The sequence below is a fragment of the Notechis scutatus genome, chromosome 6, assembly GCF_049901735.1.
Source record: "Notechis scutatus isolate UNSWTSFEM ecotype Mainland chromosome 6, rNotScu1.2, whole genome shotgun sequence".
NCBI classification, from domain to species: domain Eukaryota; kingdom Metazoa; phylum Chordata; class Lepidosauria; order Squamata; family Elapidae; genus Notechis; species Notechis scutatus.
In genome coordinates, this window is record NC_142014.1 from 27,411,679 (window position 1) to 27,439,268 (window position 27,590).

A 27,590-nucleotide genomic window follows, 5' to 3' on the forward strand; every position below is an offset into this window, starting at 1 on the left:
AATCCAACTTTTTTTCTCTGAGAGATGCGGCTAGAGACTTGTGATTTGAATTGGGGTGCATGTTGGAGCCCTGACAGCTAGTACAATACATCCATAACGCCAGAAGACATGATGAAAACTCTTTAATTTCATAACATACGGACAGACATTACCATAATTTCAACTGGAAAACTGATTGTCTTAGATCAAGCTAAGTCCACAAATGCTAGAGAATTCCCAGAAGCTTGGCATTCTGACAAATTGGCCAACAATACATACATAGACATCAACAATATCTATTGTTGTTGTTAGTTGCGAAGTTGTGTCTGACCCATTGTGACCCCATGGACAACGTTCCTCCAGGCCTTTCTGTCTTCTACCATCCTCCAGAGTCCATTTAAGGTCACACCAACTGCTTCAGCGACTCCAGCCAGCCACCTCCTTCTCTACCGTCCCCCTTCTTCTTCTGCCCTCCATCATTCCCAGCATTAGGCTCTTCTCCAGGGAGTCCTTCCTTCTCATGAGGTGGCCATTTTGGGTTTCATCTTCAGGATCTGGCCTTCTAAAGAGCAGTCAGGGTTGATCTCTTCTAGGACTGGCCGGTTGGATGGCCTTGCTGTCCAAGGGACTCGCAGGAGTCTTCTCCAGCACCAGAGTTCAAAGGCCTCCATTCTTTCGTGCTCAGCCTTCCTTGTGGTCTATAATATCTATATGTTATGCAAAAGAGACAGTCAACAAGCCAAAAAGGGAACAAAAGGTCAAAACACTCCCTGTGATGACCCAGAGTGTAACACAAATGTAACCAAATCCAAAACTTAAATAAATGTCCTTTAATGCCTCCAATTTGGCCCCACTGTTCAATAATTCTCAGTTGGAGATAAAATGTATTCAAAAATAGTCTTCAAAAGAAAGCAATACAGTCCGAACTTAATGAGTAGATAGAGGTGAAATAAAAAACCAAAACAAACTACAGTGAAGGAAATTTCACAATGGACCAAGATAAGTAATTACCAAATTCAAGGAGATAACAAGGCACAGTCTGTTGGAAGGATGCCAACCAAGATAACTTCAGCACAAAATAACACATGCTTTGCTTCTGGCAACGCTGTGTTGTAATCGTCTCTCTTATATACTATTCTCCCCAGCTGCAACCAATGAGGGGGATCATGGCCGCTTCCTCTCTCGTAAGCCAAGTTGTTTCCTTTTCTGTTCCTCCCTGCTTGTCCTAGGATGCAGAGGGGATGGGCCTGGTTATTCCTCTGATTGGCCAGCTGGCCTCTGCCCTTCCCCAGCCTCCTCCACAACCTCCGGAGCCACATTTCCACTCCTTGTCGACTGTTCCTCCTCTCCATCAGAGTCTGACTCTAACAAGGGCATGACACTTCCTTACCACCAATCAGTACCCAGATGAGCATAGTTTAACTCCAATTAACATCAGACCAACAATCAGTAAAAAATAACCCAGTCAAGGAACTGCCAAACAAACTAACAATAAACAGCCTAACTAACCAAAGAACCTCCAATATAAACTGAGAGCAAACCACTCCTTACTAGCACTTATGATGTTACCTAGTTTGGTAAGGAAATGTCTGCATGAAAACATCCAAGCTCAGTGCCCCAAGGACCTCTCATTTCAACCCTGAGCTACGAATATTTTCCTTTGTCAAATAAATGCTTTGCTAGAATAATCTCATTTTCAGATTAAAAGAAAATAATTATACCCGCTGCTTTAGAATAGGACACTCAATGTCACTTCTGAAGTCCTCGAAATAGGTTGTGTTAGCTTCATCCTCTTATAAATATAGATTATTGGTTTAAGAACCTTAATTACTTCCTCCTAAATCTCTCACAGTTTTGTAAAACTTCACAGCAGCAATAACTCTGGGATCAAGTCTTCCACCTAACGGATAACGAAGCTGAACAAACAGCATCCAAACTTTCTTAGATAAGTCAAACTCAATTTTAAATTCCACAGAAGTTTGGAAGGCAGCCTCTCTCAAAGTAAGCTGGTCCAAAATAATGTTGTGAGAAGGGGACGTTTACCCCAAGAAAAGTTTTATCCCATTCTTTTTAAAAATGTGTTGATCTTATTATCTGATTTTTTTTATGGGTAAGATGATTGCAATTCTGCCTTACAGCAGGGGTCTCCGACCTTGGCCACTTTAAGACTTGTGGACTTCAACTCCCAGAGTTCAAGGCAGTTCAGAGCAAGGAACTCTGGGAATTGAAGTCCACAAGTCTTAAAGTGGCCAAGGATGGAGGCTCCTGGCCTACAACATAGTTCAGTATTTCTCTTACAGGTAGTCCTCGACTTACGGACCAAAATTGAGCCCCAAATCTCTGTTGCTGAACAAGACAGTTGTTAAGTGAACTTTGCCCCATTTTGTGACCTTTCCTGCCACAGCGGTTAAGTGAATCACTGCAGTTGTTCAGTTAGTAACCCGGTTGTTAAGTGGAATTTGGCTTCCCCATTGACTTTGCTCAACTGAAGGTTGCAAAAGGGGATCACATGACCCCGGAACACTGCAACTGTCATAAACATGAGCCAGTTGCCAAGCGCCTGAATTTCGAACACGTGACCATGGGGATGTGGCAACGGTCGTTAAGTGTGAAAAATGATCATTAGTACTTTTTCTAGTACCATTGTAACTTTGAATGGTCACTAAATGAACTGTTGTAAGTCGAGGACTACCTCTATTTCCATCTATCCCTCCATATCCATCCATCCATATCTATCTATCCATATCTATCTATCTATCTATCTATCTATCTATCTATCTATCTATCTATCTATCTATCTATCTATCTATCTATCATCTATCTATCCATCCATATCTATCCATCCATATCTTTCCATCCATATCTATCTATCTATCTATCTATCTGTCTGTCTGTCTGTCTGTCTGTCTGTCTGTCTGTCTGTCTGTCTATCTTTCTGTCTGTCTGTCTGTCTATCTATCTGTCTGTCTATCTATCCATCCATCCATCCATCCATCCATCCATCCATCCATCCATCCATATCATCTATCTATCTATCTATCTATCTATCTATCTATCTATCTATCTATCTATCTATCTATCTATCTATCTATCTATCCATCCATCCATCTATCTATCAAACTTCTCTGCCACCCATCTACCTTACAAGGTGATTCTGGGCTGCTTACACATTATAAAACCAGTAAAAAACAATTAAAAAGTTAAAAGGTTAAAAACTACAGACATTAAAATATTATTAAAAGCTGTATTAAAACCGAATGTAAGAGAACTAAAAACTACATTCAACTTCTATCTATTAAATGGCCTCATAACTATATGCATTGATGCACAGAAAGCATGGGGGTCATGAATAATACTACAGATATTTAAAGTCGGAAAATATATAATTTAAGCTAATATCCATATTTGTAACTCTGCAGTGTACTCTTTATGTTCCTTGTGGTTGTGTTGACCATGGTTTTAAGGAAGAACTCAAAGATTTAACGTAAGAGAAATAAAATCATATGATTTCCTTTACCTTCTAAATCAGATGTCATTAGCGTGTCAGATACCAGGAACACAACAGTCATCGGTAAATAATTCATTAAGAGTTACAACCATAGCTGGTGTAATTAATACTCATGCTGCTTAAGCATGAAGTGACTAATATACAACTGTGAAGTGTATCCATCCATTAAAGCCAGTGGTGGGCTGCAAATTTTAACAATGGGTTTTCTGGCTGGGTAGGCATGGCCAGTTGGTCATGTGACTGGGTGGGTGACATCACTCATCACACCCAGCCCCGCCTCCTGGCCACTTAGGCTGTTCTCCGGGCCATTTTTAGGCCAAAACTGGCCTGAAAAATGGTCCCACAAATGGCCTGAAAACACCCCCAAAAAAACAGGCTGAAGAATGAGCGGGGGCGGGGCCAGCCAGTAGTGGGATTTGCCAGTTTGCCAAACTGTGCAGAATCTTAACTACCGGTTCGATTGAACCGGTGTGAACAGGCAGCAGCCCACCTCTGGGTTAAACTCTACAAGAAACCACCAAGTACATTTTTATTTTATTCACTTATATGGCCGTCATCCAGAGACACTCAGCAGATAATAATATCACGGCAATCAAAAATACGATAAAGCTACATAAAAATGTGCAATAAAATACCCCTTGTATACATTTTAAAATATAGAATGAAATCAAGCAATTATAGCAGCAATATGAAGTTAACGGCATTATTTCCTTCTCCATAGGCTATCTGAAATAATTTTACAGAAAGCCAAATTTGTGAGAACACACGGGGTTTTCAGCAGGAGGCTATTCCATAGTACAGCTATTCCCCGCTGAGAAAGTTGAATAATATTAAAACTTTATATGGCAATCTATTAACAGTAATGCAGAAAACAATAATTACACGCCATTGTAAAAGTAATACATAAAATATTATGTTAAGAGAATAAAAAGATATCTGCGGTATCATCAAGACAAAGGATAGAAAGGGAAGTTGTACAATATTCCACGCAAATAAGCAATAATAAGAGTTGGTTAAAATAAAGTGAGTGGAAGATTAGACATAGTCGGGGATGCAATATTGGTACCCCTTGACTTATGTTCATCGCTTAGTGACTGTTCCAAGTTACAATGGCACTGAAAAAAATGACGTGTGACTGTGTTTCACTCTCATGACCAATGTAGTATCCCCATGTCATGTGATCAGAATTTGGATCCTCAGCAAGTAGTTCATATTTATGACGGTTGCATTTTCCCGGGGTCATGTGATCCCCTTTTGTGACCGTCTGACCAGCAAAGTCAACGGGGAAACCAGATTCACTTAACAACCGTGTTACTAACTTCACTTCTAAGTCAATGTATTTGTTGATGAACCCATTGGTAATATGCCAGGCTTTGATAAACTCATGTGTCTGATGGGTTTTGGTGTGGCCAATGACTTTGGCTTCATACATTATAAGGTAAAGGTAAAGGTTCCCTTCTCACATACGTGCTAGTAATTTTTGGCTCTAGGGGGCAGTGCTCATCTCTGTTACAAAACCGAAGAGCCAGCATTGTCCAAAGACGTCTCTGTGGTCATGTGGCCGGCATGACCAAATGCCGAAGGCGCATGGAGCGCTGTTACTTTTCCACCAAAGGGGGTCCCTATTTTTCTATTTGCATTTTTTTACATGGTTTCGAACTGCTAGGTTGGCAGAAGCTGGGACAAATAACGGGAGCTCACTCCATTATGCGGCGCTAGGGATTCGAACTGCCGACCTTTCAGATCGACAAGCTCAGTGTCTTAGCCGCTGAGCCACCGCGTCCCTCAATCATACATTATAGCATTAAAAGCATTTTTATGTTTGGGAAATTCTACTTTCCTAAAATAAGCTACTTATAGGTGTAACTACCAATAAAAAGCAAATTGAGGGCTCTATTTTTGTCAGTTTGGCATTCAACATCCTTTATTTGATGCCTCAGAAATTCTCTCCCCAGGGGAAGGCGAGAACTCCTACTAAATTCTAGTTTTCAGAAGGTTGATAGCTTCAGTGCAGACTGGAATTTGTCCTACAGGGTGAAAGGCTGCAAAATCTTTTTTTTTTTTTTGAAGTGGTCCAAGTTTTTATTTGTTTTATTATATAAAATACAAAGAAAAGAAAAGAAAATAGGAAATTAAGGGAAGAGAAAGGAGTGGGGGAAAGAGATGTGAGAAACAAGGGAAGAGAAAGAAAGAAGGAAAGAAGGAAGGAAGGAAGGAAGGAAGGAAGGAAGAAAGAAAGAAAGAAAGAAAGAAAGAAAGAAAGAAAGAAAGAAAGAAAGAAAGAAAGAAAGAAAGAAAGAAAGAAAGAAAGAAAGAAAGAAAAGGCATTGGCTTACAACCCTTCTTAGCAGAGTACAAGATAAAAACACTCCATCCTCAACGTTTTGCTTTTATACATTAATATATAGCTAGCCATTTCTATAACAACAGATCTTTCTGATCAACAAAACCAAAGTCAAAGTTTTATATATATTTTTCATCACAAGCACAAAATCCAGAAGGGATAACCAAATGAAAATACATATCTTTCCTCTTGGAATAAAACAATAATGTAACCCTTCCTGCAAAGGCTGCAAAATCTTAACTAGGGGTTAAATCCAGGTGGCCGAACTTTGGCATCCAATTTCATCAGACCTAAAATGCTGCTCTTAAAATATTTAGACAGTTGAGTTCCAGGAAATCTGTGGGAAGCCCCTCCCCATCCGCAAGAAGAATGAAATATTTTGGGAAATATTAAAAAGGCCAGAATATGATATTTCCCCGAAAGAGAGAAATGGAGCAACATGCTTTTAAAGACAGTAAGCAGACTGGGTCTTTCTTAATATCTCCCCCAGCAGATATTTGGTGTCCATTAAGAAAGACTGGTCCAGCCTATCCATAAAACAAAAGTCCTTCAGCTCCAGGATGAATGGGATTAAGAAGAACAGGACACAACCCTTCAGGGGATAATAGGATTAATCTACTACCATTTAGCAGAAAACATGGAGCTCACTACATTGCACCATAAGGGAATTTCAGAGATTGCACAACCTCCTCAGCAGCATCTCTGAAACTTATAAAAATCCATGGACTCATAAAACAATGGGCCAGAACCAGAAAACCCTGGTGGTACCGCTTCATCAATAAATGGATTTTTCTTTCCTGGAGGGTGGAGCTGGCATCGCGACAATACGGCATGCGATCTTGGAGGTCTGAGATCGCTGCCGATATCTTTGCTCCTGGACGGTCCTATCGGATCTAAACCATCCCGAAGAGATGGTGAAAGTGAAGAGCGCATCCTGTCGATCCCAGGGATACCGCAAAGTCCCTGGTAGATCCAGGAGAAGCTCTTTTTGCCAGCGGCAAAGAGGCAGCCATTAAAGCTGCTGAAGTTGGGACAGCTCCGAAACGGAAGAGAGCAGAAAGAGAAAGTGTGCCGGTTTGGTGAGAACTTTTTTTTTTATTCTAAGATCTGAAAGGACACCCTAAGGAAAAGAAAGAATCTGTAAAAGTTTTGACAGAAGTGATTAAGCAGCGATTTTAAACAGGAATGTCAAAGTAATGTTTTTTTTTTCTCATTGCTGGATTTTCTATATATGATCTTGTATTTTGAAACTGGACTGTTTTTTTCGTTTATATCTATTTTTTTCTTCTCCTTTTTGATTTTGTAATATTTTAGGCTAGAGGCTCCCTTTAGTTTTCATTTTTTTAAAATATCTTTTTCTTTTTTTTATTAATCCTTATTATATCCTGCTCGGAAAAGGAGGGGGAAAGTGAGAGCAAAGAAACTTTGTAACACTGCCAACTAGAGGCTTGAAAATATTCTATTTCCCTGTGACCAGACAAAGCTGAGAAAGAAAGAACTGAGACTCTTTTTCAAGGACATTGCCATTTGATAAGATAGAGGGAAGAGCATGGGAGAATGTTATTGCAGGTGCTCTTCTGGGTTTCTATCAACAGCTGGAGTCTGGTGTTGAAACGTAGGGGGAAAAGGGTGATAAGTTTTTGGAGAAGAGAGTTATAATAAGAGCCTTGGATAATTAAACAAAGTGCAGTGTGCCCTTTTTACTTTTCCTAAGTTGTGCTATTCCTCCTCACCAGCTTTATTGTATTTCTTTTTATCTTTTTTTTTGTAATAACTATATGGGTTTTTGGCTTTGTTGGAGCTTGTCTTTGTTTTTCTTTTTTCCTTTGGAAGTTCAATCTCTACGTTTGCTTTTTATTTTAAAGGGAAAGCCTTAAAAGCCTTTTTTTTCCTTTCCTGGTATTTTTGTTTTTTCATCTACCTTTCTGGTTTATTTTTATGCACTTTTTTCTATTTGAGACCTTTCAATTGGATTAAGGTGTTGAAGAACCTGAAGAATTTTTCCTTTTCCTTTTTTTTCTTTTTTTTTCTTAAGTCTTTTTCTTCATCTAACTATTGATTGGATTAAGGTATACAAGAACCTGAAGAAATTTTGTCCTCCCTTTTTTTCTTTTTCTTTTTTATTATTATTATTGGGCTTCTTTTTTCTACTATTTTTATTTTGAACTATAATTGGTTACTTCATAATTGGATTAAGGTTTAGAAGAACCTGAAGATTTTGAATTGCTTAAAATGAGTAGGAAATTTACAGCTCCTGGTTCTTCAACTTCTACTTCTTCCTCTCCACCATCTGGAGGACAACGTTCAATACAGACAATGTTAAAGCAAGAAAAAGAACAAGAAAAAGTGACTGCAGATGATTATGCAAGGAATTCAAAATATTCAAGCAAGATCAGAGAATATTGAAAAGAGAATAGAGAACATCGAACAAAGAACAGAGAACATTGAACAAAGAACAGAGAACATTGAACAAAGAACAGGGAAAACCGATGAAAAAGTGGAGAACATCCAACAAATGATGTTGAAGTATGATGAGAGATTCCAAAAAATTGAAGAAGATAAACAAAGAGACAAGAAGATTGGAGATATTGATTATAGATTAACGGTGGTTGAACAAGATAAAAGTGGTATGTTAAGATGGGAGATGGATAGATCAGAATTCTATCTTAGATTCCAAAACATAGAGGAAGAAAAAGGACAAAACCTAGCTGAGACAATGATAGAAATACTGGCTGAAGCTTTGGAAATAACTCAAGAGAAGATGATGGCTGGAATAGATGAGGTTTATCGAGTTTTCACAAGATATGCGATGAGAAATAGCTTACCAAGAGAAGTTCACATTAGATTTACAAAGAAAGCCATTGAAATGCAAATATTGCAAATGGCAAAAGAGGAAACATTGAAATACAAAGACAAGGAGATTGTGGTCTTGAAACAAATACCCAGAAGAGTGAGAGAGATGAGAAGAGAATACTGATTCCTGACTAAAATGCTACTTAAAAAAGAGGTGAATTATAGATGGCTGATTCCAGAAGGTTTAATGTTCACATGGCAAGAACAGAGACATAGAATTGACTCAATTGAGAAAGCGGAATGATTTTATACTGAGTTTTTTTGAAGGAAAGAGGAAGAGGCAAAAAAAAGAGATCTCACTAATTGAATTCCAAGAGGACTGCCAAATGGCGACTGAAAAAGAAGAAGGCGCAGTAGGTGGAAAGGTGGAAGCCAAAGAACAACGTGAACTAAGATCTACGAGAGCTGCTAAACCTAACTATAAAATAAAACCATGGAAGAGAAAAAATTGATTACAATTAATATAAATGGACTTAACTCAGCTGTTAAAAGAAGGAAAACCTTTCATAAATTAGAGAAATTAAAATTTGATATAATTTGTCTACAAGAAGTACATATTAAAAAACAATATGAGCAATTGTTGGTACAGCCAAAATTAGGGAAAATATTTACTTCCTTGACACAATGTAAGAAAAGAGGAGTGGTTTTATATATTAAAGAGACCACCCCAGCAAAATTGATCTATACCGATGATGATGGAAGAATACTAATGGTGGAAATAATGGACAATAATATGAAAACACTCCTGATTGCAATTTATGCTCCAAATGACAAACAAGAAGAATTCTACAAAAAATTACATATGAAAATAATCGAACTGGACTATGCTAATATAGTTATGATGGGAGATTTTAATGGAATTGTAGACAATAAATTGGACCGGTCCGTGGAACAAGTCCTACCGGGCCGCTGGTTTGCTGGGCGCCGCCATCTTTTTGATGAAAAAGTGCTTCCGGTGAGCTTTTCCGGAGAAAGCTCACCGGAAGCACTTTTCATCAAGAAAAGATGGCGGCGCTATGCTCGGTGAGCTTTTCCGGGAAAGCCATTTCTACCTGGAAAGCTCACGAGCTGCGCCGCCATCTTTTTGATGAAAAAGTGTTTCGGTGAGGTCACCGGAAGCACTTTTTCATCAAAAAAGATGGCGCGCCCAGCTAATGCCGGTACTGGGCCGCGCCATAAAAAAGGTTGGGGATACCGGGCCGCGGCATAAGAAAGGTTGGAGATCACTGGGTTAAGGAATGGATAACACTAAGAAATACTAGATTGTTAACATTAGAAGGACATGATTTGTTGTTGGGGTGGCATGCTTTTTTATGGTATAAAGGAACTAAAACACAGGGGTATTTTAGAAGACATTATATACGGGAGTCTCTGTGGTTAAACTGGGAGAAGATTAAAAGACAATGTTATCTGAAAATTCCAGTCTGGTTATTGACTATTGAAGCATTTTTGTATCCTATAATATACAAAAAGGAACAAACAGTTAGATATGGTGAAATATTGAATGAAAAGGGTGAACTTAAATCTATGCAAAAACTAGAGGAACAAGGTATAAAGATGAATTGGTTTTCATATGTGCAAATACATTCAAGGTATGATAAAGATTCTAAAACAGAAGGTTTCTATTATAAATTGACTGACTTAGATAAGATTTTGACAGGTACTGATGAAAAGGTGATTAAAAAATTGTATGTATATTTATTAGAAATTAAACTAGAAGAAGAACAAGTTAAAGAAACTATGATTGCTTGGGGGAAGAATTTTGGATATGGGATCGATTTAGAGAAATGGCAAAAATTGTGGTCTCAGAATTATAAAATGACAATGTCAACAGCATATAAAGAAAATTTGTATAAGATGTTTTACAGCTGGCATTTCCCCCCGACAAGAATAGCAAGAATGTTCAAGAATAAATCTGAAAAATGTTGGAAATGTCATCAGACACCTGGCTCATATTACCATATGTGGTGGACTTGTGCAGATGCTAAAAAATACTGGACTAAAATCCACCTGTGGTTGGAAAAAATGACAAAAAAACATATAGACTTGAAACCAGAGATATTTTTATTGGGAATTTTACCTGAAATATATAGTAAAGACTTGAAATACCTGATTGTAAATGTATTAACAGCGGCTAGGATTGTATTTGCTAAAAACTGGAAAAATGAGAAAATACCATCACAGGAGGAAATCATTAAGAAAATATTGGAATGTGCTGAAATGAGTAGATTGACATTTGAAATTAGAGAACAAGAGGATAAACAATTTTATAAAATTTGGGATCTTTTCTATCAATGGCTAGACAATAAAATACAGTAATGAAATATGTAAACTTTTAGAAAATAATAAATATATAAAGATGTACTTCTTTCTTATTATATCTACAGAATGATTTTAGGATAGATTTGGGGTGATAATATGAACTGTTATAAAATAAACTAAGTAAATTATGATTATCTTGTAAAACATGAATAAAAGTATAGTCAAATGATTGATTAACAATGATACTAAGGTATTTAATTTTTGATTGACAATATGAGATCATATGCAATGTAATTGTAATTGAAGACTACAAAATGGAAGCGCAAAAAATTTGTAAACCAAGCGGCACACTGTATGTATATATATATATATATATATATATATATATATATATATATATATATATATATATATATATATATATATATATATATATATATATATGGAAGATAGCTTGATGTTCTTATGTTTTGTTTGTTTATGTTTGTTTTTAAAAACCAATAAAAAATTTTAAAAAATGGATTTTTCTTTCCAATCAGCCTCCATTTTATTTCCAGCATTTTTCTCCCAGCTCAGAACTGAACCAGATGGATTTTTCTTCCAACAAGACCAAGACCATTTTCCTTCCAACAAGACCAAGCGAGGAAAAAAAAATTAACAATCATTCCAGATCTACGTGTTCCTTCAATTAAACCACGTACTTCTACCCACTGCCCCCCAAAATAATACCAATAAAGAGAACTTAAGCCCACGGAGGGCTATCTTGATTTTTCTGCAACTGTTCAGGTCCTGTTTGATCAGTTATAGTGATTTAAGAGGTCTCTGTAGCAATGGTGGTATGCTACCGGTTCAACCTGGTTCAGCTGAACTGATAGCAGAAATTGCTACCGGTTCAGCCAAACCAGTAGTAAAAAAAAGCCTCCAACAATCAGCTGAGAGGAGAAAGAAGAGAAAAATACAGGATTGCACCCAGGGGTGGGATTCAAATGTTTTAATAACCGGTTCTGTGGGTGTGGCTTATTTGATGGGCGTGGCTTGGTGGTCATGTTATTGGCTGGGCGTGGCCAACTCTATCACTCACATCGAGGCATGCATCTCCTCGCCTGGCCTCTCATGACTGTGGGGATGCTGCAACAGTCATAAGTGTGAAAAATGGTCATAAGTCACTTCTTTCAGTGCCTTTGTAACTTTGAATGGTCACTTCACACAAACAAAGTACCAGCAAAGGAGGGGGGGAAAACTCAAGAGACGTTCCTGAGATAGGAAGTCTAGTCCTGCCAAGAATGTAATAAGGGTTAACGGAGAGGCAGTTTCTGTAAGCAACCCCAGAATGTTTCCTTCCTGCCTTCCTTACAGGATTAGGCCAGTAATTTCTTCTAACAACCGGTTCTCCGAACTGCTTAGAATGTTAACAACCAGTTCTATCATATAGGTGCGAACTGGTAGAATCCCACCCCTGATCGCACCCCCAACCGATCTTTTCTTTATCTGCCCAGCTGATTGTCACTGAAGGCCTCAGCTGGTGTGTGGAAAGCTGTGTGCGTGTGTTAGATGCATTAGGTGTGCACGCACACACACATGGACTATCACCAAATTGGTAGTGGAACAGGTAGGATCCCACTGCTGCTCTGTAGCTACCATCTCTTCATGGGAAGGATCAAGTTTGGATTGAATTTCAGAACTTCGCTTTTCCTTGGAAAATTATTAAGCATGAGAGCAGTGGTGGGATTCAAAAAGTTTTACTATCGGTTCTGTGGGCGTGGCTTGGTGGGCGTGGTGTGGCTTGGTGGGCGTGGTGTGGCTTGGTGGGCGTGGCAGGGGAAGGATATACTGCAAAATCCCCATTCCCTCCCCACCCCGCTAACCTGCTTTCCAGCTCCGTTCTTCTGTGCAGGGCAACCAAAGAAGACCCAGCCAATCAGCTGGGACTCAATGGGAGGCAGAGAAGAGATGGGGGCAGGGCCAGTCAGAGGTGGCATTGGCTGGTTCTCCAAACTACTCACAATTTCCGCTAATACCGGTTCTCCAGAACTGGTCAGAACCTGCTGAATGCCACCTCTGGAAGTGAGGCTCTGTAGGCCATCACACGTAACCCTGAGAAGACCCTTTGAAGACAGCTCTTATTTCACAGTTCAAAAAGACAAGCCGCAATCTCAAATGCTCAAGCTGTCGTTTATTAAATTAAATGAGCAGCAGAAATTGGATGGATGAAATGTGTTAAGAAAATGATTTGTCTCTACTAGACTGAAGACCTGTTTTCTTCCTTTTCTTTAAAATAAAAAGAAAGCAAATGAACAGCTGATGACTCATAACGATGAGAATCTTTGAAGCTCTGTTGTGATCCTTTGAAGAAAAAGTGAGAAATGAGTTACAGCCTGGAGAAGTTAAAATAACTCATTGCCGCAGCTACTTCTGCCCTCTGGATCTTTTTTGATCTCATTACCAATATATAATAGGAATTCAGGAATCCATGCCATGAAAATATCACAGCCGTAGCTGTCTTGACTTGCAAACTCTTATGTATCTTGAAGAACTTCCGTCTTTCCAGAAACCTTAATCGTTCTAACAGGAGAAAAGTGAGATGAAAGAGTGCAAACTGAGGAGGAAAGTCTATCTGGTTCAGAAATTTTTTGCAGATTTTGCTGAAGATGAAGTAGAAGCTGAAGATCTGCTGAGGAAGACAACATTTTGAATTGGTCCACCTCTATGGGACTCCTTCAAAAAGAACTTTGGCTGGGCAGGGGAACAACTGCAGCTTCATAGCTGGACCTTCAAACTGAAGCTTCTCGGTCCATGAGCTACATCCAATTCAGGAGCAGAGGGAGGAGTAACTTCAGGGCATACATGACCTGGATGATGGAAAATCTCCATAGACATAAGCTGTTTGATGATAGATTGCTGAAGAAGGAGCAGAGAAAATAAGAGGAAGTATGGCCCCATGGGAGTCTGACAACAGCCAATAGAACACATGTTCTTGCACAGGAACAGGAAGCTCAAGTGCAAAGCCCAGGAGAAGGTAAAAATACCCCCACGCTCTCAATTCCATATGGTCAGCTGCCTAGAATCGTCGTTCTACTTCATCATTAAACCATCTTTCCAATCAGCCTCCAGTCTCCATTTTTTCTTCAGTACCTTTTTCCCGGCTTGGAACTGAACCAGATGGATATTTCTTTCAATAAGTTCTTACAGGAGAGCTGGATGAAAGAAGCTATATATGTGGGTAGTTATTATTAAATTTTGCTGGAGGAGTCAGGGATACCCATCGAGTCTTGGTAGAATTATCTTTTTTTCAAACTGTGTGCATCCAACGCTACATCAGACTCCTTCTGCAGGGTTGCAGCAGTGATGCTTGTCAAACTTGCAGTTAACGTCAATAAAATAACACTTATGCATAGTGCATCACTTAGCAAGGTGCCTAACAACCATTTGCAAGACAATTAAGCATCTGAATGTCAACAGCAACAGTAATGAGAAATCTTTGCACAAGAAAATGACAAAGGTAAAGCAATCTAATTTTTTAAAAAAATTACTATTACTAAAAACAGCAAAATCAATTAAAATATAAACAATCCCACCGTTTACCGAAATTGCAGGTTTAAAAAAAATTCAATTAACGCAACATAAAGCGATGTTCTCTGCAGAAGCATCGCATTTTATCCAACCCAGTTAAGAAATTGGTAATCTGTGGAATGGATTAGAAAAGGATACAGTTCAAAGTGACTGCCTGCGACCTCTAATTCGGAACATTTTAGGGGGAATTTTCAATCAGGTTATGTCCCCAAAACACCTGAAATTTCATCGATCCGTCCTGAGAATTATATAAGAGCTGTTTTTGGATGTGTGCCATTTCAAAGTTGAAAAATTGAATTTTGTAGCTGGTATTTCCTGGTGAAATAATTTCCTCCCAGTATTTTAGCAATAGCAATAGCATTTAGACTTATATACTGCTTCATAGTACTTTACAGCCCTCTCTAAGCAGTTTACAGAATAAGCATATTGCTCCCAACAATCTGGGTCCTCATTTTATCCACCTTGGAAGGCTGGAAGGCTGAGTCAACCTTGAGCCAGTGAGAATCGAACTCCTGGCAGTCCAACCCAATACTCAAGCAGGAAGCCCTATACCATTTCAAACAAAGGTTTGTCCAGTCTCTTCTTAAAAGTTTCCAATGATGGCGCACCCACAACTTCTGAAGTCAAGTCATTCCACTGGTTCATTGCTCTCACTGTCAGGAAATGTCTCCTTAGTTCTAAGTTGCTTTTCTCCTTGATGAGTTTCCACCCGTTGTTTCTTGTCCTGCCTTCAGGTGCTTTGGAGACCAGAATAGAATAGAATAGAATAGAATAGAATAGAATAGAATAGAATAGAATAGAATAGAATAGAATAGAGTAGAGTAGAGTAGAGTAGAGTAGAGTAGAGTAGAGTAGAATAGAATAGAATAGAATAGAATAGAATAGAATAGAATAGAATAGAATAGAATAGAATAGAACAGAATTCAATTCTTTATTGGCCAAGTGTGATTGGACACACAAGGAATTTGTCTTGGTGCATAAGCTCTCAGTGTACATAAAAGAAAAGATGCATTCGTCAAGAATCATAAGATACAACACTTAATAATAGTCATAGGGTACAAATAAGCAATCAAATCATACTAGGAGACAGTATAAACCGTAAGGAGACAAGTGACAAAGTTACAGTCTTACAGTCACAAGTGGGAGGGGATGGGCGATAAGGAGTGATGAGAAGATTAATAGTAATAGTAGTGCAGACTTTGTAAATAGTTGGACAGTGTTGAGGCAATTATTTGTTTAGCAGAGTGATGGCATTTGGAAAACAACTTCCTTTGTGTTTAGTTGTTCTGGGGTGCAGAGCTCTATAGCGTCATTTTGAGGGTAGGAGTTGAAACAGTTTGTGTCTGGGATGTGAGGGGTCTGTAGATATTTTCATAGCTTGACTTCCTCTTCTTTGTGGCAGCCCCTGAGATATTGGAAGACTGCTATCATGTCACCCCTGGTCCTTCTTTTCATTAAATTAGGCATACCCAATTCCTGCAACCATTCCTTGTATGTTTTAGCCTCCAGTCCCCTAATCATCTTGGTTGCTCTTCTCTGCACTCTTTCCAGAGTCTCAACATCTTTTTTACATCGTGGCGACCAAAACTGGATGCAGGATTCCAAGTGTGGCCCTACCGAGGCATTATAAAGTGTCATTAACACTTCACGCTGTCCTGATTCTGTCCTTCTGTTAATGCAGCCTAGGACTGCGTTGGCTTTTTTTTTTTTTTGGCAACTGCAACACACAGCTGTCTCATGTTTAACCTGGCTGGTTCAAGTATTCTGGGAGTTGAAGTCCAGATCATAAAAGGGGCCATAAATGCCCACCCCTGACTGACTTGAAGGCAGCCCTCCAAAAAAAGCTCTGCAAATCTTTATTACCACTTTTAAAAGACAATGTGCAGCAAATTATGCAGCTGCAAGAGAAATAAGCCAGCCCATTTTCATTTAGCGATTTATAGCACTGGGAAAAACTCTCTAATCATCGGATTATGTTCCAGCAGCAATTTGTTAGGATCAGGTCTGAAGGGCACTATGCTGGGTAAAGCTTGCTTGGAGTTGGGCGTGGAACAGATGCCTGACTGGCCACCAGTCAAGGCTGAGGATCAGAAATTAAATTAGGCAACAGAAATTCAGAAAGTCCTCCGGGCAGGTGAGTCCACGAGGGGTGGCGGGATGTCAAAATCTGCAAGAGAGCAGGAAGAGTTGGATTGCAAGGTGGGGGATTTGAGTGTGACACCGTAAACTCTTTATCTTGTAGATGTGGGCCCCTGGAAGGATTTTAATCAGGGGTGGGATTCAAAAAATTTAACAACCGGTTTTGTGGGTGTGGCTTAGGTGGTGGGTGTGGCTTGTTGGTCGTGTGACTGGGTGGACCTGGCTTGGTGGTCATGTTATTGGCTGGGCGTGGCCAACTCAATATCACTCACATCGAGGCAGATCTCCTCGTCTGGCCTCATGACTGTGGAGATGCTGCAACAGTTGTAAGTGTGAAAAATGGTCATAAGTCACTTTTTTCAGTGCCATTGTAACTTTGAATGGTCACTCCACACAAGCAAAGTACCAGCAAAGGAGGGAAAAATAACTCCAGAGACGTTCCTGAGACAGGAAGTCTAGTCCTGCCAAGAATGTAATAAGGGTTAACGGAGAGGCAGTTTCTGTAAGCAACCCCAGAATGTTTCCTTTCTGCCTTCCTTACAGGATTAGACCCGTAATTTCTTCTAACAACCGGTTCTCCGAACTGCTTAGAATGTTAACAACCAGTTCTAGCAAAGAGGTGCGAACTGGTAGAATCCCATGCCTGATTTTAATCCCTTTCAAACAAAAATAGAGCCATTCTAATTAATTCGCACCCAGACAACCTTCATTCTTCAAGAACATTGCTAAGTTGTTATTCAGTCACTAAGTCATTTATCTGACTCTTCATGACCCCACAGCATGCCAGGCTCCCTTGTCCTCCACTGTCCAACAATCTGGGTCTTCATTTTACCGACCTTGGAAGAATGGAAGGCTGAGTCAACTTTGAGCCGGTCAGGATCGAACTCCAGACTGTGGGCAGAGTCAGCCTGCAATACGGCATTCTAACTAATGAACCATCATGGTGGAAGGAAGAAAAGGAGGGAGGGAGAAGAAAGGAAGAAAGGAAGGAGAGACAAGGAAAGAAAGAAGGGAGGGAGGGAGGGAGGGAGGAAGGAAGGAAGGAAGGAAGGAAGGAAGGAAGGAAGGAAGGAAGGAAGGAAGGAAAGACTAACCTCTCTTATACAACTGCAAAATAGATAGCAGTAAGTTAATGACAATGGTAAAAGCACCATAGTGTGCTAGGGCTGCTTGCCTCACTTGAGTTCTACAGTGGGCAGGAAGTCATCCTGGGGGATTTCCATTCATTATAAAATAATTCTTTCAGACATCTTCAGAGATGTTGATTAATAAGGAGAGTTGGCTTGCTGTCACGGTTTCGGTGATTGCCCTAATTAAATCATGAGCCTTGAGCCAAGCTTCAAAAGAATCCAAAAGATTTATTAGGAGCAACATGTCAGCATTGACTCGTATTAAGCCAACTCTGACACACGTGATTTACGGTCACCTGTGACCCTGTTTCCCCCCTCCCCCTGGGTGTGTCATAAATCAGATTCTTCAATGAAGCACGTTCACGGACTTTTCATGGGCAGAAGATCTGGTAGCCTAGCTACAATCTTTGAAAGATAAGCATGGAATGTACTTCTGGTTTTAATTTCGGTACTGCTTCTTCAGGCTTTCCCCCTCCTCCTGCTTATGGCAACTTGAAAACAAGCATAGGAATGCTTTACGAGTTGACAGTTATTAAGTTCCAAATATGCCTTGGGTTGGAACAGAATGTAACTATTAAAAAAAAACTTTACAGCTCCATCTCTGCAGAGAAATGATTTTTTTATTTCTTACCCCAGGAGGGATTGGTTAAAAAAAAAAAATAGCTTGCTTGATGCTGCCTTCAGAAACCTTGGCTGTGTTTGAGGTGTATGCAATTTGTTTCCTTCTCAAGACATTGTAGCAGAGGTGGTATTCAGCAGATTCTGACAAGTTCTGGAGAACTGGTAGTGGAAATTTTGAGTAGTTTGGAGAACCGGCAAATACCACCTCTGACTGGCTCTGCCCCCATCTTTTATCTGCCTCCCACTGAGTCCCAGCTGATTGGCTGGGTCTTCTTTGGTTGCCCTGCACAGGAGAACGGAGCTGGAAAGCAGGTTAGTGGGATGGGAATGGGATTTTACAGTAACCCTCCTCCTGGAGTGGGGTGGGAATGGAGATATTACAGTATCCTCCCCCTGCCACGCCCACCAAGCCACACCACGCCCACCAAGCCACACCCACAGAACCAGTAGTAAAAAGATTTGAATCCCACCACTGCATTGTAGGTGTTCACTACAGTATTCAGTTAATGTGATGGATATTTAGAAGCTTTGCAGGAGAAGAAAAGATTACATCATAGAGCAGGGGTGTCAAACTCGATTTCACTGAGGGTGGTATCAGCATTGTGTTTGACCTCGGGGGGGGGGGCGTGGCCAGCTTAATGTCACTCGTGTCAGGGGTGCCTGTGGCGGCCCGAGTGCCTTGCCAGTGAAAACGGGCTCCTGAGCTCCATTTTCAGCCGAGATGGCCTCCTGCAACCCTCTGCCAGCGAAAACAGAGTTCCGTTTTTGCGGGCAGAGGCACTGTGAGCAGGTCCTTCGCTATTTCCAGGGCGGTCCCACGGGCCAGATCTAAGCACCCCATGGGCAAGATCCGGCCCTCGGGCCTTGAGTTTGACAGCCCTGACGTAGAGCAAGATTCGAGTTATTGTCAAAAAAATGCTTTTTAAATTAAGACAAAGGCTAATGTTAATATTGCACCTTCGGTCAACTCATAAAACATTCCTATGATTGTTTTAGTAGTTGCCATTAAAAAGGGGGTGGGGAGGAAAGAAATCTGGAAGAGCAGTGAGCAGTTTGAAAGCAAAAGTACATTCCAAGTCTTATCTTTAACAGATTGTAACTAAATACCAGAGCTTTTGTCCACAAATATATTTAATTGGAGAACATGACACCCAGCCCGTGAAGGTGCTCAATTGGAGACTCTGCTTTATGACACACCCAGGGGAGAACAGATAACAGATAATCAGAGTTGGAAGGGACCTTGTAGGTCATCTAGTCCAACTGTTTCACCTCTCCCTCAAAACCAGATTCCAACTGGGGCATGACATCTTTGAAGTTTTTTGAAGTTTGGCTCGAGAATCGTGATTTAATTAGAGTGATTGCTGGAATCCTGATGCCTTCTACCTCTAAGCCTCATTCTAATTGCTCCACTTTAAAATCATCATTAGAAGAAGAACTGCACAGAATCTGCCAAACAGTTGCCGTGCAATTATTTATACATTTACAGCTCGGCCAGATTGAAATTCTCAATTCAGATGCTACCTTTGAACCTGTTTTCACAAGTCAGGATATCTCTGGAGTTCCTTTTTTGGTTACCTTTGTTGTTTCTTGTTTACAAAGGTTTTGGATGTGGCATCAGAACCGTAGATGTTTAAGCAGTCCAGCTACCTGTGGTTGTTTGGAGTGGCAGCAAACCTGTTGTTTTTTTAACATGTCTTCAGGGTAATTAATAATCAGTGCCCTATTTTTTTTTCCTTCTTCATTTCCCCTTCTCTCCTTCCCCTCTTCGTATTTAAACTGTAGTCTTTAGTAGGGAAGGTTCTCTGAATAGCAACAGCATCAAAATGACTTGTTTGGGGCAAAGAATCAGGGTCACACATTAAGTTCCAGTTCAGAAGACTTATTGCTTACATATTATACATAAGAATCTAGTCAAGTAACACCATTAAATTGGTTCTACATAGGAATCAATAGAATTCAAGAGAGGCTTAGACTGTTCGTGGCAATGTTATGATTCTAGGCTGGTTCCTCTCTTGATTCCACCACCAGGCTCTGCTTGCTCTTCTCCTAAAAACTCTTCTCTTGGGCATTATAGTAAAAGAAGCCAGGATCCTGAAAGAAAAGGGAAAAGTTAAAAATCAGGAATCCTTAAACATTATTTATTTGAAGGGTCTTCGGTGTTCTCTGAGCTTGCTCGTTTTCTTGTAGAAGTTTCATGACCCAAACTAGGTAATATCGTCAGCACTGATGGATGATGTTACCTAGTTTTGTGTCATGAAACATTTGCAAAAAAACAAGCAAGCTCAGAGAGCACCAAGGACCTCTCATTTCAACCCTGAGCTACAAATATTCTCCTTTACTAGCTTGATACCCGTGCTTTTTTATGAAACTATGTGGTCGGGCTTAGTTTTTGGGGAGGAAAATAAGGGGGGGAAATTCTGCCTCTGCCTATCAGCATCCATCAGTATTCATCTGGCATTGTGTGAGAGAGTTGAGGGCTGTTTGAAAACTGAAAGAGTATTTGCTGTGTGAGCAAGAAGGAGACAGCAAGGAGCCTGGGCGTGGCTTGGCTCAACTGTTCTGTACTCAAGCTGCTTGGTGCTCGAAACTGAAACTGAAACTCCTCTCCTCTGCTTGTGTTTTGCATTTGGAACAGATTTCTTTTCAGGTGGGGAGAGGGAATAGAACTCCTTAGCATCAGAGCGTGTTAATAATAATACAGGAAATACTAATGTAATACTAATGATCCAATGGTCATTTCAAAAAAATCCTTTCTTAGTGAGCACCTAGAAGCCAAGAGAAACATACGTGCCAAATTTCAAGTTTGTAGGCTTTACGGTTCTGGAGATTTTGTGATGATGCATGAGTGGTATTTCACTTTTATATATATAGATTGGCATTTATTTATTTATTTAAATCCTTAAACATTATTGTTTATTTATTTTATCTTGGGACATGTATATGTGCCTTCATTCATTCATTCATTCATTCATTCATTCATTCATTCATTCATATGTTATTTATTTATAGTTCATATTTCCTAACCTCTCCTCCTCGTCAGAGAGGGTCTCTAGGCAGTGTACAAATTATTTTAATTATCGTCCCCTGTTTATTCATTACATTTCTATCCAGCTGCTTCTCAAAAAACTTCAGGTGGCTTATGCAAAGGTTTCCCCTCGTTTTATCTCCATGGCACCTTCTTGTTGGTGGCTTGGGTGGGGTTGATAATGGTGGGGGGGGTCTGTCAAAGATGCTCTTGTGTACCCAGTAGTGAGCAGGTGGTTGGACCAAACGCTGGGTAGGAGTTTCCATCTGGATGATTCTGTGAGACACATTTAACATGGGGAGTTCTTTGGTTAAAGAAGGTCTTGAAGGAGGTTCTTCCCAGGCAAAGCTGAAGGACATCATACTGCTTCTGTTGGCTCCCTGAGATACAGCGGGATCTTCAGGGAAACCCTGATTTCATCATGGTCTCTGCTCGCACCCAGAGTCCTAGTGAGCCATCTCACCACTCATCCTGATGGTCTCTTGGGATGGATTGAGAAGTTGGCCAGGGGGTAGCATGGTTTTCAGAGGTGATGATTCCTTCTTCTGCTACTTCATTGGGCATCTCAAATGTGTTCTATTTGTCTATTTTATGTTGAGGTCTCCAGGATTATAGATTGTAGTTAGGTTTCAACAATTTTGTCAGAGCGTTTGCAGTGTGACTACCATTATGAGACAACCCAGGAGTAAAACACAGCACACAGAGACTTAGACATTTAACTGTGGTTTATATACAACAGTTATATACAGACATATACGTGGTAGGCAAAATACCTTACAAGCAATCTTTCTTCTTCTTAATTCTACATGGAGACTTCTACAATGAATACTGGACACAAGGAGAGAGAACACGCCCTCTAATGGCTGCCTTTATATAAACATCTCTTAAAGGGATAGAACCCATCCCCAGTCTTAAAGGGAAAATACCCATGCTATGCTTATTTATTTATTTATTTATTTGATTTGCCAATTGTTTACAAGATAATAAGTATAAATGTATACATAGTTGTGAATACATGAAATGGTTACATACAAGAAAAATAAAAGAATAGGAGAAACAATAGGACAGGGACGGTAGGCACGTTGGTGCGCTTATGCACGCCCTACAGACCTCTTAGGAAAGGGGTGAGGTCAATAGTAGACAGTCTAAGGTTAAAGTTTTTGGGGTTTGGGGAAGAAACTACAGAGTCGGGTAGAGTATTCCAGACATTGACCACTCTATTGCTGAAGTCGTATTTCCTGCAATCAAGTTTGGTGCGGTTTACTTTGAGTTTGTATCTATTGTGTGCTCTTGTGTTGTTATGGTTGAAGCTGAAGTATTCATTGACAGGTAGGACATTGCAATGTATGATTTTGTATACCATGCTTAAGTCAGACCGAAGACGGCGTAATTCAAGGTTTTCTAGTTCTAGAATTTCAAGTCTGGTGGCATAAGGTATTCTACAGCGAGTAGAGGAGTGGAGAACTCTTCTTGTGAAATATTTCTGGACTTTTTCAATTGTGCTAATATCAGATACGTAGTGTGGGTTCCAGACTGATGAACTGTATTCGAGTATTGGTCTAGCAAATGTTTTGTATGCTCTGGTTAGTAGTGTGATATTACCAGAGAAAAAGCTACGTAGGATTAGGTTAACAACTCTTAATGCCTTTTTGGCTATGTAGTTGCAGTGTGCTCTAGCACTTAGATCATTAGAGGTGAGTATTCCAAGGTCCTTTACAGAGCTTGGGTCATCAACAAGATCTTGACTATTCAGCTTGTATTTTATTTTCTGATTTTTTTTGCCAATATGTAAGACAGAGCATTTATTTGTTGAGATTTGAAGTTGCCATTTGTTTGACCATTCGGATACATAGTCAAGATCTTTTTGAAGGGTAGCAGTATTGTCTGTGGTATTGAACAGCTTTACATCATCAGCGAAGAGAACGCAATTGCTCTTAATATGATCACAGAGGTCGTTTATGTAGAGTATGAAGAGAGTTGGTCCTAGAACACTGCCTTGGGGAACACCACTATTGACAGGTACTGGATTTGATAGGACGCCCGATTTTGACCATTTGTTGTCTGTTTGACAGGAATGCTTCTATCCAGTTATTCAGTTGTCCAGAGATACCATAGGATTTTATTTTTAGGAGTAGTTTGTCGTGTACCACTGAATCAAAGGCTTTACAGAAGTCTATGTAGATTGCGTCTATTGTTTTGCCCTGGTCGAGTTGTTCCATATGTTTTTGCAGTGGAGTTGCAGATTACAGGATAGAACCAAATTCCTTAGCAGTAGGTTATTTGTCTCTAAGTGAAGGATGACAGGAAATAATAATGTAATACTTTAATGATCCAATGGTCATTTCAAAAAAAGGCTTTTCTTAGTGAGCACCTAGAAGCCAAGAGAAACATACGTGCCAAATTTCAAGTTTGTAGGCTTTACGGTTCTGGAGATTTTGTGATGATGCATGAGTGTTTTTCAACATTGTGAATTTCACTTTTATATATATAGATTGGCATTTATTTATTTATTTAAATCCTTAAACATTATTGTTTATTTATTTTATCTTGGGACATGTATATGTGCCTTCATTCATTAATTCATTCATTCATTAATTCATTCATTCATTCATATGTTATTTATTTATAGTTCATATTTCCTAACCTCTCCTCCTCGTCAGAGAGGGTCTCTAGGCAGTGTACAAATTATTTTAATTATCGTCCCCTGTTTATTCATTACATTTCTATCCAGCTGCTTCTCAAAAAACTTCAGGTGGCTTATGCAAAGGTTTCCCCTCGTTTTATCTCCATGGCACCTTCTTGTTGGTGGCTTGGGTGGGGTTGATAATGGTGGGGGTTGGGTCTGTCAAAGATGCTCTTGTGTACCCAGTAGTGAGCAGGTGGTTGGACCAAACGCTGGGTAGGAGTTTCCATCTGGATGATTCTGTGAGACACATTTAACATGGGGAGTTCTTTGGTTAAAGAAGGTCTTGAAGGAGGTTCTTCCCAGGCAAAGCTGAAAGACATCATACTGCTTCTGTTGGCTCCCTGAGATACAGCGGGATCTTCAGGGAAACCCTGATTTCATCATGGTCTCTGCTCGCACCCAGAGTCCTAGTGAGCCATCTCACCACTCATCCTGATGGTCTCTTGGGATGGATTGAGAAGTTGGCCAGGGGTAGCATGGTTTTCAGAGGTGATGATTCCTTCTTCTGCTACTTCATTGGGCATCTCAAATGTGTTCTATTTGTCTATTTTATGTTGAGGTCTCCAGGATTATAGATTGTAGTTAGGTTTCAACAATTTTGTCAGAGCGTTTGCAGTGTGACTACCATTATGAGACAACCCAGGAGTAAAACACAGCACACAGAGACTTAGACATTTAACTGTGGTTTATATACAACAGTTATATACAGACATATACGTGGTAGGCAAAATACCTTACAAGCAATCTTTCTTCTTCTTAATTCTACATGGAGACTTCTACAATGAATACTGGACACAAGGAGAGAGAACACGCCCTCTAATGGCTGCCTTTATATAAACATCTCTTAAAGGGATAGAACCCATCCCCAGTCTTAAAGGGAAAATACCCATGCTATGCTGATTCATTCTTATTGCATCAGCCTATATTACATCAGCTTCACTGCTGGTTGGCTCTTAAATCCCAAGACCTTAACAAATTTCACATCCGCAGTAGTTCCTGTTTCATTCCCTCGTCTCCATCCATTGGTTTTCTTCTTACAGGAACAATGAAACTGGAGACCTTTTGTCAGTTTTAGAACATGGGATTATTTCTTCCAGATTTAGAGGGAAACACGTAGTTTATATGAAGTTGGTTTCCAAATTAATCTGTTAGGAGTTAAGAACTTATTAAATTGATATGAAAAAACCCTCTGTCCTAGATACTGAAAGAAGAATCATTATAAATGAATCACTGTATGTTATCTTTGGATAGAGGATTTATATTTAAATATAGCTCACATTTTCTTTGTTTAAAATCCCTTCAGCATCAAAGCAATCTGAGCCAGTGCAGAAATTATACACAAAAGTGCTAAAAGCTTTCAGGTTACTTTTTTGTCTTTTTACTTTTTGTCCATGTGCCTGGCTTTTTAATTCACGGCATTCCTGAATAAGGGCTAAAATGTAAACAATGCAACATAGAACATAAATTGCTAGTCTAATGAAAAGAAGGGACAATTATTTTGGGCTTCCTTTGAAAGGCAAGGTTTCTAAGAAACCAGCTATGTTTATTCTGATCTACCAAATTTCCTTCTGGCTAAAGTGAAATGAAATCCATGCCTTTGATTTAAAAAGGAAAAGGAAAAAAAAAACCCCAGAAGGAACAGCTTTCATGATAAATCAGGGAGAACTCATTTTAATTTAATTTCACGGGCTGCCCAAATAAAGTCCAGATAAGTGGATAACAATATTGCCAATTCAGATATGAAATAGTACATGTTATATTAATGAAGAGCAGGTGTTGATGCTGGCAAAAAAGTAAAATATGATATAAAAAGGAAGCAGTTGCTGACTAAAGGCATTAACTAGTGAGTAGGACTTCTGTGAAAGACAGTTGGTCTACTGTAGGTCTACTTTCTCAACCTTGGCAATTTTAAGAAGTGTGGGCTTCAGTTCCCAGAATTCACCAGTCAGCTGGCTGAGGAATTCTGGGAATTGAAGTCTGTATGTCTCAAAATTGCCAAGGTTGCGAAACACTGGTCCAGTGTTTAAGATGTTGGACCACAAGCATCTCAGGCAGGTAGACTTGAGATGAGATCCTCCCTTAGATACAGAAGCCAGCTGTATACAGGTAGTTCTTGACTTACAACTGTACATTAGTGACCATTTGAAGTTACTCCTTGCGACCTCATGGACCACAGCATGCCAGGCCCGCTGTCCAGGGGTGGTATTCAGCAGGTTCTGACCACTTCTGGAGAACCGGTAGTGGAAATTTTGAGTAGTTCAGAGAACCGACAAATCTCACCTCTAACTGCCCCATGTCCCATCTCTTCTCTGCCTCCCGAGTCCCAGCTAATTGGCAGGGTCTTCTATGGTTGCCCTGCACAGGAGAACGGAGCTGGAAAGCAGGTTAGTGGGTTGGGGAGGGAATGGGATTTTGCAGTATCCTTCCCCTGGAGTGGGGTGGGAATGGAGATTTTACAGTATCCTTCCTCTGCCACACCCACCAAGCCATGCCCACCAAGCCACACCCACAGAACTGGTAGTAAAAAAAATTGAATCCTACCACTGCCGCTGCTTCCCAAACTTTGCCCAAATTCATGTTCATTGTATCCTTGACACCATCTAACCATCTCGTCCTCTGCCATCCCCTTCTGCTTCTGCCTTCCATTTTCCTCAACACCAGGTCTTTTCCAAGGAGTCCTCTCTTCTCATGAGGTGGCCAAAGTGTTTGACGAATGAGGGCAAATATATGTGTCCCAGGATAATGTTGCAATATCCAATCTGGGTTTGGTCACTGGAACCAGTGGTTTCGTCTGCCAAGTTTTCAGACTTTCACTGCAGTGAAGAAGGACATACATTCCATTTTGCAGCTACTAAAATTGTTGGCTGAGCAGGTACAATAATAGCCAGAGAAATAATTGAAGCCTGGGAAACTGGCCTCTTGTCAGTCAACGGGAGTGCTGATTTACCCTCAGCTTATCAGATACTTGGGAGCAGAGGACTCGGCACCACAAGGAAACAATAGCCAATGACTTAATAGCTGGCCATCAACACCCCAATCAACAATTAAAAAGGCAACTAAAAAACACAACTAGGCACCACATAAATACTACGCATTGAGTAGCCAAAAGCAAACATTCTGGTCAGAGAGAAGTTCCTTGAGGATGGGTTGCAGCACAAGTCCAAAAACTCAGAAGTCTAATAAACCTGTGGTCCCGGAATCTGAGCCAGATTGGATCCTGCAAAGTATTTGAGCTTCATTATTGTATCTGTCCTTCTGAAAGAACGGTCAGCATTGATTTCCTTTAGCATTGACTGTCAATCAAAGGCCATGATTAATCTGTCTTTATGCTGGTATTTGTCTCCGTTGTTAATTTGTTCTTTAGCTAAGGAAATATTACAGTGCTGTCCTTTTGTCAATCTGAGTGGTTTACGTCTTCCTTATGAGTTTTTAGCTGAGGGAAGTAGAGTTGTTACTTTCCAATGATCTCATTC

The 27,590-nt window shown here is 39.9% G+C and overlaps 1 protein-coding gene and 2 long non-coding RNA genes across 5 annotated transcripts in view; 1 reads left to right on the plus strand and 2 right to left on the minus strand.

Moving 5' to 3' along the window:
- The window catches only part of LHFPL3 (LHFPL tetraspan subfamily member 3), a 180,246-nt gene that overhangs the window by 123,847 nt on the left and 28,809 nt on the right, over positions 1-27,590 (plus strand). The gene's annotated exons all lie outside the window — the stretch shown is intronic.
- LOC148130152 (uncharacterized) lies at positions 108-1,690 on the minus strand. Its single transcript, XR_015750033.1, has 2 exons — positions 1,549-1,690; positions 108-686 (listed from the first exon to the last, which is right to left on the minus strand). It is a non-coding gene; the product is annotated as an uncharacterized LOC148130152 (long non-coding RNA).
- LOC148130153 (uncharacterized) lies at positions 15,311-27,153 on the minus strand. Its single transcript, XR_015750034.1, has 3 exons — positions 26,659-27,153; positions 20,329-20,497; positions 15,311-16,683 (listed from the first exon to the last, which is right to left on the minus strand). It is a non-coding gene; the product is annotated as an uncharacterized LOC148130153 (long non-coding RNA).